Below are 10999 nucleotides of genomic sequence, written 5' to 3'. Positions count from 1 at the left end.
GTCCTTGACGCGAAGCCTGATCGGGTCATGCACAATGTAATCAGACTGAGCATAGAGCAGCCCCTCCGGAAAAGCCTCTTGCCACTTATGGCTAATGTATGCGAACAAGTAAGGCCGTAGATAGGAACCTTACACATGATGATGCAGTTCCAGAGCTCTGTGAACATCACATCAGAAATATCCAGCTGAGCAGACTCCTGAGACATAGCCTCCTCACAAAGTAACAACATCTCAGCCAAGGAGCCATGGACCTCATCAAAGTTACCACTCCGAGGGAAGAGGGTGTTGCGAAAGATCCGATGCATGATGTCCAGGTGCTTGGGAAGCACCCCCTTCCTCAGATACAGTTTCTGCAGTCTGTCCTTTGCGGGAGCCCTATCGGCGGTGGCTGCAGCATGAGGACGCAGCCCAAGAGGAGTGTCAGCACCCTGGAAGTCAATGTGAAGGAATTGCATGAACTCCTGCCAGGTACCGGTCAGCTTCTTGGACCCATTCATCCACACCATGGAACGCTCTGCATCAGGAGAGAAATGGACTGTGACATAAAACTGAGCAACTGCAGTGGGATCAAAATCCGTCTTGAAGGTGATGATGTCCTTGATGCCCAATTTGTCAACCAGAGAGAGGGCATCACCAAAATAGTCCATGTTTCGCTGAAGATGTGCCAGGTCAATCCACTGAACAGAGACATAGTTCTTCTTGAAATGAGCTACCACATCACGGTAGATCCTGCACTAGTCCTTTACCCAAACATGGTCTACATCCTTGATCACTTCCCTCTCGTTGAGATAGGGGTTCTTGGTGCGAAACTACAGAAAGTCATTGGGGGACATTGTTCGGATATTGACCCTCTTATCCTTGTGAACGACCTTCTTGAAGGACTTCTTCTTTGGTGGCAGACCTGAGGTGGCAGACCCCTCGGGCGCCTCTTGGTTGCGGTATTGTTTAGACTGCGTGTCCCGTGGGGGGTTCGAACGGCGAGAAGAGCCACCTGTGACATAGAACACATAGCGAAAAAGAGGCGACAAGAAGAGTCAAGGCAATGAATCTTGAAAACGCAAAACAAGTAAACACGCATTGCTAAGCAAAAAACACAAAAAAAATACATAGTGAGTGCTCATGGCGGTAGTACCGCCATACCGCTACCCCTGGCGGTAGTATCGCTGGGGGTTTGACTTTCAGATCTGACATATAAAAATCGTTTTTCGAGGGCATAGGCTGAATATGAACACTAAGACTTACACCCACCCCTACTGTCATGAGGAACACTTAGTAACACGAAATAAGTGCATGCCTAGGCAAGAGAGAGCACGTTTTAGATCTAATCCAAAAGTTCAAGTGCTAGATCTAAAACGAGTAAATCCTAGGGCATGGCAACCAACTCAACAACAAACCATAGAACCTATACTCCCCTCAAATATCTCCTTCATGCCATCCAAGAACTAGCCATAAGATCAAAGATACGGATCCAATCCCCAATGCTCCTAACCCTAGAACACGAACATCAACCAAATAGAAGAAGGGAGGAGCTTTACCGGGATTCATGGCTCTTGGAGGAGGAAGAAGAGGTGAAGCAACCCTTCCAAACCAACGGGGAGAAGGAGCTCCACGAAGTGAGATCCAACTAGGGAGACTTCGGGCTAGGGGAGGGAGGAGCCGCGAGGAAGAAGAAACATATGAGAAAATCGGGCTCCCCCTCCCTTTATATAGCCCAAGGGGTACGGGCCAGCGGTAGTACCGCTGGGGTGCAGCGGTAGTACCGCTGACGTGGCGGTAGTACCGCTGGGGTGCAGCGGTAGTACCGCTGACCTGGCGGTAGTACCGCTGGGGTGCAGCGGTAGTACCGCTGGGGTCCTGGCGATAGTATCGCTCCCCCTGGCGGTAGTACTGCTCCCCCCTTGAAACCCTAGAAATTTTCTAGCCGGTCGTGTTAGATTTTGAATCCTGGCGGTAGTACCGCCATACCTGGCGGTAGTACCGCTGTAAATGTTACAACACGGCTAAGGAAAAAGGATGAACTTGGGCACATGACAAGTGAGTAAAAAGAGATGGCATCCAAGAAAATGTACTGACTTGTCATTGTATATCCTTTCTTCTATACGCAAGAAAGGATGGAGGGGCGGTGGCCGAGGCCACCTATGTTTGAGACAATGGTATGACACCGCGAAGAATTATCCTTGGGTTCATGACCAATGTTCGTCTTTGAAGCACAAGTGCCATTTGATAATGGCTAAAGTGAAAGACTAGATTGATTTACGCATAATGGGGGAAGGGAAAGTTCATTGAGAGAACAACACTCCCCCTATGTCCATGCCTACATCTAGACCAAGATGGAATGCAAAGAGAGGTGCAATATGCCTAGTTTCAATCCACATTACTTGAATCAATGATATTTAGCTCATGCCTTAACTCCCGGAACCTTGCTTCATCTAGAGGCTTAGTGAAAATATCTGCAAGTTGCTCTTCAGTGTGGATGAAGTGAACCTCAATATCACCTAGCTTCATATGTTCACGAATGAAGTGATGACGAATATCAATATGTTTGGTTTTGCTATGTTGCACTGGGTTGAGGGAAATCTTGATGCGCTTTGATTGTCACATAGAAGAGGCACTTTGTCACAAGTGACACCATAATCCTTTAAAGTTTGCCTCATCCATAGCAATTGTGCACAACAACTTGCAGCTGCCACATACTCAGCTTCGGTGGATGATAAGAAGACGCAGTTCTGCTTCTTTGAAGACCAACTTACCAAAGAGCGACCAAGGAATTGGCATCCTCCAGACGTTGACTTCCTCTCCACACAATCTCCAGCCCAATCTGAGTCAGAATAGCCAACTAGATTGAAGTTTGCTCCTTTGGGATACAAGAGGCCAAAGTTTGGGGTATGAGCCAAATATCGAAAGATTCGTTTGACAGCCATGTAATGACTTTCTTTTGGTGCGGATTGAAACCGTGCACATATCCCTACACTCAACATAATATCCGGTCTAGATGCACAGAGGTAAAGGAGGTATCCAATCATGGAGCGGTATACCTTTTGATCCACTGCTTTACCATTGGGATCAATGTCAAGCTTGCATCTGGTTGGCATGGGGAACTTGACCGGTTTGACATCTTCGAGCTCGAACCGTTTGAGCATGTCTTGAGTGTACTTGGCTTGTTTGATGAATGTCCCTTCTAGACCTTGTCTAATCTCGAACCCGAGGAAGAACTTCAACTCTCCCATCATGGACATCTCAAACTTCTCAGTCATTAGTGCAGCAAGTTCTTCATTGAATGAAATGTTAGGAGAGCCAAAGATAATATCATCAACATATAGTTGGCATATGAGCAAATCCCCTTTTACCCTCTTAGTAAAAAGAGTGGGATCAATCTTCCCAATTTCAAACCCACGATCTTGTAACAACTCAGTAAGATACTCATACCACGCGCGTGGGGCTTGTTTAAGGCCATAGAGTGCCTTATTGAGTTTGTACACATGATTGGGGAGCTTGGGATGTTCGAATCCCGGGGGTTGTTTGACATAGACCAACTCATTCAAAGGACCATTAAGAAATGCACTTTTCACATCCATTTGCCGTAATTTGAAGTTATGATGAGAAGCAAATGCAAGTAACATGCGAATAGATTCTAGACGAGCAACAGGGGCAAAGGTTTCACCGTAGTCGATACCCTCGACTTGGGAGTAGCCTTGAGCCACCAATCTTGCCTTGTTTCGAATCACAATTCCATTGGCATCTTGCTTGTTCTTGAATATCCATTTGGTCCCGATGACATTATGTTCCTTCGTTGGCCGAGGCACTAAATCCCAGACTTGGTTGCGCTCGAAGTTGTTAAGTTCTTCGTGCATGGCCATAAGCCAATCCTCATCATCGAGCGCTTCCTGTACCTGTTGAGGTTCACAATACGAGACAAACGCGTGATGCTCACAATAATTCCAAAGCTGTTGACGGGTAGATACTCCCCTTTTTAAACTGCCAAGAACATTCTTCATAAGATGTGACTTGGCTCTCAGCTTGTTCGCATTCTTGGCTGCTCGACGCTCCAAGAGTTCTTCATTAGATACCGGGGGAGCATCGACTTGTTTCTTTTGTTTGCCCTGCGTCTTGAGCCGGTTGTTGGAGCTCCAGACGGGAATTGTGAGACAGTCTCCTGATCATCTTGTCCTTCGACTTGAGCAGGCTCACTAGTTTGATCTTGTATTAGTGGTTGCTCTTGATCTTGATCTTGTGTTGGTTCGGGGTCTTGGGGTAGTGCTTGAATATCATGGGGCACATCACCATTGTTAGGTAATTGATCTTGACCATGAGCCTGATCAACTTGTTGAGATTCTTCTCTTTGTTCATCGGAAGCGTGTGGGGCTTGTGAGGGTGATGGCTCCACTTGAGTAGAGCATTGTCCTTCTCCTTCGGCCACACGGGGTTCCTCAATGGGGAGTATTTGACCAATCCCCATTCTTCTTATGGCTTCGGGAGGAATTTCATCACCTATATCACAAAGACCACTTTGCTCCACTTGGGAGCCATTATTTTCGTCAAACTCTACGTTACACGTCTCCTCAATTAGTCCGGTGGACTTGTTGAGGACACGGTAAGCATGAGAGTTTGTAGCATAACCAACAAAGATACCCTCATGTGCTCTAGAATCAAATTTAGCTAACTGAGCTCCCTTTTTGAGTATGAAACACTTACAACCGAATACTCGGAAGTACTTGAGATTGGGTTTGTTTCTAGTTAGAATCTCATACGGAGTCTTGTTCAAGCTTTTGCGGATGTAGAGACGATTGGACGCATGACATGCTGTGTTGATGGCCTCTGCCCAAAAGTTGTATGGAGATTTGAATTCTGCCATCATTGTTCTTGCAACGTCTATCAAGGTCCGGTTCTTCCTTTCTGCCACGCCGTTTTGCTGAGGGGTATATGGTTCAGAATATTGGTGCTTTATTCCCTCATCACCTAGAAACTCATCTAGGGTGTAGTTCTTGAACTCGGTGCCGTTGTCACTCCTAATCGTCAAGATCTTTACTTCATGTTGACGTTGCGCTTCATTAGCAAAGTTGATGACCGTTTGTTGAGTTTCACTCTTCCTTTTAAAGAAATATACCCAGGTATATCTTGAGTAGTCGTCAACAATCACTAAGCAATATTTTCTGCCTCCAAGACTATCAAATGTTGGAGGACTAAACAGATCCATATGGAGAAGTTCCAATGGCCTCTTAGTGTAGATAAGAGTGGTTGGACGATGAGCAGTTTCATGAATCTTTCCTTCAATGCAAGCACTGCAAACACGATCTTTAGCAAAGCTCACATTTGTTAGTCCACGAACATGGTCCCCTGTCAGAAGACTTTGCAAAGATCTCATATTGACATGAGCTAAACGGCAATGCCAAAGCCAGCCCACGTCAACTTTAGCCATTAAACATGTCGCAGTCTTAGTGGGTCGCTTTGAGAAGTTCACCACATAGAGACCATTTTCGACATGTCCAACACAGGCTACTTTAAGAGTCTTGCTCCTTAGGAGGACCACAGTGTCAATATTAAAGAATGTGGAAAAACCCATGATTGCAAGTTGACGAACCGAAAGTAAATTGTAGGCAAGTGACTCAACAAGCATGACCTTCTCAATAGATAAATCTTGAGAGACGACCACCTTACCAAATCCCAATACCTTTGACGAGGATGCATCGGCGAATTGGACATGGGTGGGCATAGATGGAGAAGGATGCACATCCACCACTAAGTCCTTGCTTCCGGTCATATGATTTGTTGCTCCACTATCGAGCAACCATGACACCCCACCGGAAGCAAACTCCTGCAAAAGATCAAGGCTTGGTTTTAGGTACCCATTTTTTAATGGGTCCTTTCATGTTAGAGACAAGGGTCTTAGGAACCCAGATAGCCCATTCAATATCTTCATCGTAGGAACCAACAAATCTGGCATAAACATGCCCATCACTAGCACAACATAAAACATAAGAAGAATTGAGTTTGCCGGCTGTGTTAGTAGGAGCGGTTTTGCCCTTCTTGGGGTTCCCATAGTCCACCTTGTTCCTGTTCACCTTCTGAGTCCCCTCACCCTCTTTGACAAAGATGTCCATGAGGGTGAGAGATCGTTTGTTCTTGTTCTTCCTTTTACCTTTTGACTTGGAGGTAAGTCCAAGTCCTTCCTTTCCTACAACACCCTTTTGAGTGCTCAAGAGACCGTTCAGACTCTTCTCACCTTGTCTGCATGCCACAAGGCCCTTCTCAAGTTTCTCTTTTAACTTGGCATTTTCCTCCACAAGATGAACATGCTCACAACAGGGGTTAGTTGCACAAGTATTATCAACTAACACAAAGGAAGGACAAGTAGAGATCTCCTTGGTAAGCTTTGCTTGGAGTTGATCATGAGACTCTTTCAGAGAGAAATGAACACCTTTCAAGGCTTTGTGGGCCTTGTCAAGTATGTCAAACTCTTCTTTGAGTTTGTCACGGCCAACCTCAAGAGCATACTTTTTAGATTTAAGCATGCGAGTAAGAACAACATCATGATCTAGTTTCTTTTGCATTTTAGTGCAGTCATCGTTATATGACTCCTCAAGAGCCAAACGAAGAGTGCGCTCTTCTTCTAGAGCACTAGATAATTCGGCAATTTCATCGGCATAGTCACGACTATGTCCCTGAAGCTCGGAGATGGTCTCCTCATGAGACTCAATGAGGTCAGTGGCCTCACCCAATTGTTCCAAGAGAGCCACAAAGTGCTTCTTGGGTTCTCCCTTAATAGTGCATAGAAACTTATCAAGATCATGCTCATTAAGTTCTCCAACATCACTATTTTCTACACAATTTAACAATGAAGGAGCAGAAGCAATGTTGGTCTTAATGATGGGAGTTACCTGATTGGTACCTTTTGCCATGAGGCACTTGGTGATGTGGTTCTCGTTGGGGGCGTTGAAGAGAGACACCTTCTGGGAAGAGGTAGTGGCAATAGCAACGGTTGCCGTTGCCACTGTATCATCATCATCACCATCATCATCAGAAGGATACTCCTCCAGGGCCACCATCCCTTTTGGGTGAGGTTTCTTCACAAAGTTGTTCTTGATTGGAAATGATTTGGTTTTGTCTTTGCGAATGAGCTTGCCTCCGTTGTCTTCCCTTTTCTCATAGGGACATTCTGCCACGAAGTGACTCACGTTGCCACAATTATAACATGTCCTTACTCGTTGTTTGGGTTTGAATCCACTCGAGTTGTTCTTGGTGAAGGTGGGTCTTGAGTTCCTTTTATTTCCCCAGAATTGCCTTGATGCAAGAGCCATGTGCTCATGATAAGCATACTTTGTGTCTTCAGGGCAGCTCTCTTCTTCCTCATCTTCTTCTTCTTCTTCTTCAAGCATTGCTATTGCTTTCAACGCAAGGTTAGGTGAAGTGGTTTTTGATCGAACACGAGCAAGTGCATTGTCGGCTGTTTCGTTCATGATTGACATTGCAATGAACTCATCCAACACTTCACTGGAAGACAAGGAGTGGAAGTCTGGCCGCTGACGAATGACAGATAACATGGCTTTATTGAAAGGCATGATGGCTTTGAGAAACTTGCGCTTGACCCATGTATCATCCACATCCTTACTCCCATGATCTTTTAGTGCCACAGCAATAGCAGTCACTCTCCGATAGAGATCACGAGGGTCCTCGTCTTCCTTCATCACAAACTCATCGGCCTTATCAAGTATCACTTCATAGTTGGATCGTTGAATACTTGAGCTTCCCTTGTATAGCACCATAATATGCTCCCAACAATCCTTGGACAATGTGAAGGGACGTAAGTGGGGAAGATCTTCAGGTGGCACAGCAGACTGGAGAATAAACAACGCAGAGTGATTATATTGATTGTCTGCATCTTCTCTTGGAGTGAGGTTGCTTGGGTCATGGGGATAATATCCTTGCTCGATAATTCTCCACAAGTTTGTTGAGCTGTGATTCAAATGAGACTTAATAGAAAATACCCAGTTAGCAAAGTCACCTTTCACAAGTTTAGGAGGAGGACCAACAGGATTAAGACGAGGTGCGAGCACGGGTCCTCCATAGGCCATGGGAGGTGGAACTGAGGCATATGTTCCAGTCCCATCCTTTTCGTGAGGTGAAGCCGGTCGCATACCTTTAGCCGCTTCCTTAGAGGAGTTGGCCTCCGAATCGGAAATGGTGGGTTTAACCACTAAAGCCGGTTCGGGTGAACTTTTAAGACCCTCAATTAATTCTTTAAGCATGGTTTTGACTTCGCTCGTCAAGGACGTCTTGAGGGCTGCCATAGCCGTATTCAAGTCGTCCCTTGTGACCGAAGTCAAGTCCATGTCCTCGGGTTGCCCATGGGTAACTTCCTCTCCACCTTCCATACTCTTCGGGTGGTTAAACCCTTAATAAAGAGACGTGGCTCTGATACCAATTGAAAGGATCGATATGGTTGGCTAGAGGGGGGGGGGTGAATAGACAACGACCACTTTTTAATTAATCTTAGCAAGTTAAGGTAAACACTATACGGGTTCACAAATAATATGACAATGAGGTGAACCCTATAGAAGCTAACAACGAGAGCTATTAAGACTACTAAGATATAGTCACAAGCATAAGCAAATACAAAGTAAAGGATAGAGATAACCACAAGTGGAACCGATGGAGGCGAGGATGTGTTACCGAAGTTCCTTCCCTTTGACAGGAAGTACGTCTCCGTTGGAGCGGTGTGGAGGCACAATGCTCCCCAAAAAGCCACTAAGGCCACCGTATTCTCCTCACGCCCTCGCATGATGCAAGGTACCGTGATTCCACTATAGGTGCCCTTGAAGGCGGCGACCGAAACTTTACAAACAAGGTTGGGGCAACTCCACACAAAGCTTGGAGGCTCCCAACTAAACCACGAAGCTTCACCACAATGGAATATGGCTTCGAGGTGACCTCAACCGTCTAGGATGCTCAAACACCCAAGAGTAACAAGATCCGCAAGGGATTGGTGGGGGAATCAACTTTTCTCTTGGTGGAAGTGTGGATCTAGGCCTTCTCAACCAATCCCTAAAGAATCAACAAGTTTGATTGGCTAGGGAGAGAGATCGGGCACTTTTGAGCTTGGGGAGCAACAATGGAGCTCTGAGAGGTAAGAGATAGGGTTCCTCAGCTAGAAGAACCCTTTATATAGTGGGGGGGAAAATCAGACCGTTTTCCCACTCTGTGCCCGAGCTCCAGCGGTACTACCGCTGCCTGCAGCGGTACTACCGCTGAACAGGAGCGGTACTACCGCTGCCTGGCGGTACTACCGCTGGATGCAGCGGTACTACCGCTGGGCCTCCAGCGGTACTACCGCTGGCCCCTTGGTAGTGCACAAACACTACTACCGCCGAGAAAGTCTTTGCAAAAGGGTCCGTCCACGAACTACCGCTAGGTAGGTGGAACAAAGCACCTGGAGCGGTACTACCGCTGGCCAGGGGCGGTACTACCGCCAGCAAGCGGTACTACTGCTGGCTGCAGCGGTACTACCGCTGGAACTAGCGGTACTACCGCTGGGGACCATTTTGCAGAGATGCTAAAAACAAAGAGGCGAGGGCCGCTCCAAAGATAAAGGAAAGGGAGAATGTGACGTGTGCGTGTGTAAAGATAGATTCCACCCAAACCTTTCCACTACGGATCCCCTCTTAATAGTACGGCTTTCCTATGACTCAAATAAAGAGAATCGTAGAGAGCGCCGTGCTTCCGATCCATGAGAGAGGAGACGAGTCGTCTTGTGCCGTTGACGTGTGTTATCTGAAACCTTAACACACACAGTTAGTCCTGTACGGTACTGTCATCAATCACCAAAATCACTTAGGAATAAACTATGCCCCAACAAGGAGGATCCGTTCCCCCAAGTCCATGCAACCCTGATGATCTTTGCTGACGTCGAGAGCAAGAGCCGACTGAAGCTGGTGAACAGAGAGGTGAACATGGCCACCCCTACCAACCCCAAGTTCCTCAAATGGTCTCAGACTGCAATCACCTTCGACCAGTCGGATCATCCGGCACATGTACCCACCCTGGGAAGACAGGCCCTGGTCGTCGACCCGGTGGTAGAAGGAGTCCGACTGCGCAAAGTCCTCATGGATGGTGGCAGCGGCTTGAACATCATGTACGCTGACACCCTCAAGGGGATGGGCATCCCGATGTCCAAACTCAGCGAGAGCGGCATGCAGTTCCACGGAGTCGTCCCTGGACGGAAGGCCAAATCACTCGGCCAGATCGCGTTGGACGTCGTTTTCGGCTCCGACAAGAACTTCCACAAGGAAAAGCTGACGTTCGAAGTGGTTGACTTCCAGAGCGCTTATCACGCAATTCTGGGTCGCCCAGCGTATGCGCACTTCATGGCCCGTCCATGTTACGTATACCTAAAGCTGAAGATGCCAGGCCCGAAGGGTGTGATCACCATCACCGGCAATCGGCAGGGGCTGAAGAGTGTCTGCAGCAGGGATCAAGAATCGCCGACCAGCAGATGGCCGTCCTCGAGCTGGACGAGTACAAGAAAACAGTCGACCCCGCCGACCTGATGCGCTCGAAGAAGCCAGCTTCAGAGTCTGCATTTCAGTCGACGGGAGAGACGAAGAAGGTCAGCATCCACCCGACGGACGCCACTGCTGCCCCGACGAACATCTCCACCACCCTCGATCCTAAATAGGAAACCGAGCTCACCCAATTCCTCCGTGAGAACTAGGACATCTTCGCATGGAAACCCTCCGACATGCCAGGTGTACCCAGGGAGTTGGCTGAGCACCGACTGCACGTGGATTCCACGGCTCGGCCTGTCCGAGAGCGCCTGCGCCGGTCCGCCGCGCACAAGAGGAAGGCAATCGGGGAAGAGGTGGCCAAGCTGCTGGTAGCCAACTTCATTCGCGAGGTTCACCACTCCGAGTGGCTCGCCAATGTTGTCATGGTGCCCGAGGAGGACAAGTCACTCCGAATGTGCATCGACTTCAAGCATCTCAACAAGGTCTGCCCGAAAGACCAT

Source organism: Hordeum vulgare, chromosome 6H, assembly GCF_904849725.1.
Source record: "Hordeum vulgare subsp. vulgare chromosome 6H, MorexV3_pseudomolecules_assembly, whole genome shotgun sequence".
Classification (NCBI taxonomy): Eukaryota; Viridiplantae; Streptophyta; class Magnoliopsida; order Poales; family Poaceae; genus Hordeum; species Hordeum vulgare.
This window is presented reverse-complemented; position numbering follows the sequence as displayed.